This window comes from Echinops telfairi, unplaced genomic scaffold (assembly GCF_000313985.2).
Source record: "Echinops telfairi isolate 266 unplaced genomic scaffold, ASM31398v2 ScPeMD7_7469;HRSCAF=8507_1, whole genome shotgun sequence".
NCBI classification, from domain to species: Eukaryota; Metazoa; Chordata; class Mammalia; order Afrosoricida; family Tenrecidae; genus Echinops; species Echinops telfairi.
Window position 1 is genome coordinate 46,280,547 of NW_022111373.1, and position 4,621 is coordinate 46,285,167.

The window sequence follows — 4,621 nt, forward strand, 5'->3', positions numbered from 1 at the left end:
ACTTCCTGTCTGCTCTAGCTGTGCTGCGGCCAACAGTGAGCTGTGCAGTGGCACCCACTGCTACGGTCCAGAGTCCAGAGTAACGGTAGCTTTGGGGGGGCCTTATTTTCGGGGAGGTTTCATTTTCGGGGAGATGCCTTATATTTCAGCGAGAGGCAAAACTGTAAGTAGGTCTTATTTTCGGGAGATGTCTTACTTTCAGGGAAATAGGGTATGTGGTTTTCGTGCATGAAGTGAATTGGTGGCAAGTAACAACTGTAACTATAACTTCTGGGAGTGTAAGTGGCACAAGCAATTAAGCAGTGGACTATAAATAAAAAGTTGGCCATCGGAATTCACCTGCAGATTCCCCAGAGGAGAGTTTGGCCTATCTGCTTCCAAAAGAATCAAGTCATGGAAACCATATGGAACCTATACATAGTCCAAGGAGCCAGTTGTTCAAGCAGAACAAGGGTCTTAGGAAAGGTATCATCCGGGTTATATCCTTTCACCATACTTATTCAATCTGTATGCTGAGCAAATAATCTGACAACTGAACTACATTAGAAACATGAAGCCTCAGCGTTGCAGGAAGGCTAGTTAACCACTTGCAATATACAGATGACACAACCGAGATTGCTGAATGTGAAGAATACTTGAAGCACTAACTAATGAAATAGAAGCCTATAATTCCAATTCTTAGCTCATGTGTTACACTGGACTCTCTAGGGAAGCAAAATCAATGATGCTGATATGTATATAGAAAGAGATTTATATCAAGAAAATGACGCGCACTGTTGTAGTTCAAGCCCATGGGTCAGATGCTTTCTTAAGGCTTCTCCTAACTCCGGTAGATGCAGGGGCTGATGGACAGGGAGCAAGAAAGTTGGTGGATGCAGAGCTGAATGAAGCTGAGATTGGCTGAAGGATTCCAAAGTTGGCAATCCGCTGATTGCTCTTGGAATCAGCAGGCGATATAACAGGAAGCTAATAAATGAAGGATACAACTTCAGCAATAGGAATGCACTAGCTTTCACACACTGTCAATTTATACTAAGAAATCCCTTGAAATCCTCCTCAATCTTATCAAGGTAGTGACCAGATTAAGGAGACTGATTCTCCCTACAATGGCTCATTTGCTTCACAGGAGATCCCATCATGTAGTGGACCACACTCTGTTAGATCGTATCATTGGAGAATCCTAGCATACCCAGGTTGACATAGAACCTATCATAATCTTCAGTGACATCCTTTCTGAACTAAGCTGTGGTATTTTCAACCACCTCACATACACGTGAAAGTAAGGAAGACTGAAGAATTAATGCATTTGAATCATTGTGGTAGCAACGAATATTAAAAATACAGTGAGCTGCTGGAAGAATAAATAAACCTGTCTTGGAGGTAGGACAACCAGAGGGCTCCTTAGAAGCGATGATAGCAAGACTTTTGCTCATGTATTGTGGGATACAAAATTATTTTTCCCCAGGTTGTCTTTTGCTTGCTAGCTCATTCTGTAGTCAGCTGCTTAGAAGTTTTCTCCCTGAAACATCAGCCATCCAGAGCAATCAGACTACTGTCTGTCCCACAGTAGGTGGGACCCACACCCTACTGATAAGGATAGTGGATTGCTTTCCTGAAGGAGAGCTCCGAATAGGTCAAGCCAACTCATGGAGGACCAATGTTAGGCTGCCATCTTGAATCTAGGATCTGCTCATCTTGTCACATATACCCCTAGTCCCTTCCTATTACGTGTACACCCCCAGCTTATCCCCCTCCCATTGCTGTATTGCCTATGGTCCAACCCCTTCCTGTGATGTATGTGGTTACCTGTAATCAGGGAGGCTTGCATGCCCTTAAGTATATATAATCCTTGGTTAGGAATATAGTCTCTCCTCCTCTCATCTCCCACCTCCACCTGGACCACCTAGAGGGGCTAAAGTGAGCAAGCTAACATAAAATGTGTCTGATTCCTTTATTTATGTTCTCTCCTACCTTCTCAATTCTCTAGACTTTACTACAATCTTTAAATATTATCGCCGTATGATTGTGCCTATGGACCCTCCATGGTTGTTAGAGGCTGGATTACTCTGACAAATGTACTTTGGACATGTTATCAGGAGAGGCCAACCCTAAACAAAGACATCATGCTTAGTAGTAAAGTATAGGATCAGTGGAAAAGAGAAAGTCATCAAAGAGCTAGATAACAGTAAAGGGCTCAAACATCACTGCAATTGTAAAGATATCAAAGAACCTATTAATGTTGTATCTAGGATTGCTATGAGCCGGAATCAACTCAAAAACACCTGACAAATTAAAACAAAAGCATTTATAAACTACTTATGCTATCTTTGGAATTAAACTGAGATTTACATTAGTAGAAATACATTTACTAAATCAAATGCAATAGTTCATTGTGATCATTACTAGCTATCTGTTTTGTGGAAAGCTCCTTAAAGAACTTGAACTTCAATATTTTCTATGTGTGGAAAGACCCACATCAGAGTCACAGCCATCTAATCAATTCTGACTCAGAGTGACCCTCTGAGGACAGGGTGGGATTTCACCTGTGGCTTTCCTGGACTATCACTCTGTACAGATGTATAAAGCCTCTTCTCTCCTTCTTGGGGTGTCTGCTAGTTTTTAAAAGCTAGCCTTGTGGTTAGCAGCCACACTTGTAACTTGTAGGACACCATGGTAGATCATGGAATGGTCCTCATACAATTATTTTAAGAAGTGAATTAACAAATCTAAAGCATTGAGTAAATTAAAATTCATTTAATCTTAAATATTAATTATATATAAATAGAAAAGAGTGATCTTAGGGAAAAGAAAGATTGAATATATCTAATGCAGTAGGTGACCACTTATTTGTCAGCTTAACATACCGTGGTACCGTGTGTGTTGCTGGAAGCTGTCATCAGTATTTCAAATGCCAACAGGGCCTCCTAAAGTGAACAGGTTTCAGCAGTGCTTCCAGAATAATAACAATGAATGAGCTGTCCATTTTTGAGAAATGAGTAAAGGAAAACATTATGGGCAGAATCAAAACGTTAGAACACTGTTGAACATGCCAGAAGATGAGCTTCTCAGGTCAAGAGGTACTCAACCTGTGACCGGGGAAAAGCTTCCTTCCAAAAATCGAGTTGACTGGAATGTGAGGATGATCTGGCTGCACCGTCTGTCACCCCATTGATCTCCAGGGTTCATTTGGTTGATCTGGCTGGCTACGCGGGTGTTCCCTTCCTCCCTCACTGCTCCATGTGAGTCCCCTCCCAAAGCTGCATGCTTGGTTGAAGATAGCGAACTTCCCCTATAGAAGGAGGACCATCCTTTGGTCAAGGGTAAATACGTAGCTGCGCTCTTCTGATAGAACTTCCAAACAAGCCCTCAAAAAGAGAGTTGACCATAATGACATGGATGGACTCCAGCCCCTGTGGGAGTAAAGCCTTCAGGACCTTCACTTGTTAATGGGGCATCCCTCAAAGTGAGAAGAAGCAGCTACTAACATCAACTAATATTCAGATATTGGAATATATGAAGTACAAATTAAGGGAAGTTGGAAGTTTTAAAAAATGAAATGAAGGATCTGAAAAGTAAGATTCTCAGCATTAGTAAGTTGAACTGGACTGGTATCTTCCATTTTGAATCAGAAAACAATATGGTTTCCTATTCTGGGAGTGAAGCAATCAGGAGGAATAGTGTAGCATTCATCATCCAAAAGGGCTATTTCAAGATCTAGCTGCCTGTTACAGGATTACGTGTATGCACATTCAAGGATTGTGAGGGTGGCACAGGACTGGGAAGTGTTCTGGTGTGCCTGGGTCACTCTGGGTTGGAACCGACTCAATGGTACCTAACAACAACAACAACAACAACAACACATTGAACGATATCCAATCATTACAACTATTATTCAAATTTATGTATCAACCAACAAAATAATGAAGAAGTTGAGGAATTCCACAAGTGTTTTCTGTCTGAAATTGATGAAATATGCAAACAAAATGCATTGACAATTATTGGTGATTAGAATGCAAGCGTTGGGGAAAAAAGGAAGGAATAGTAGTTAGAAAATATAATTTTGGTGATAGAAACAAAGCTTGCATGATTGAATTTTGCAAGACCAATGACTTCTTAATAGCAAATACATTTTTTGTTTCAATAGAAAAAGCTACTACACACATGGATTTCTCTAGAGAGAATACACAGAAGTCAAATTGGCACCATCTGTGGGAAGAACCAAGGGGAAACTCAGTGCCAGAAGCTTAAGCCAGACCAGGAGCAGACTGTGGAATAGACCATCAATTACTCTTGTGTGAGTTAGGTAGAAGCAGAGCAAAATGAAAATGAGTCCCTCAGAGAAAAAGCACAACCCTGAGTCTATCCAACCTGAATTTGCAATCATCTCAAAAACAGATTTGGTGCATTGAGCATTGAAGAAAGAAGATCTGCTGAGCTGTAAGATGACATCAAAATATAATTCATGAAGAAATCAAAAGATCATTTAAAAAACAGAAAAGATAGAAGTGGATGTTATGAGAGCCTCCGAAACGTGCTCTTAATTTTAAAACAAATTGAAGAAATGATGAAGTTAAAGAGCTAAATCGAAATTTTCAAAGGGCAGCTCAAGAAGACAAGGCAT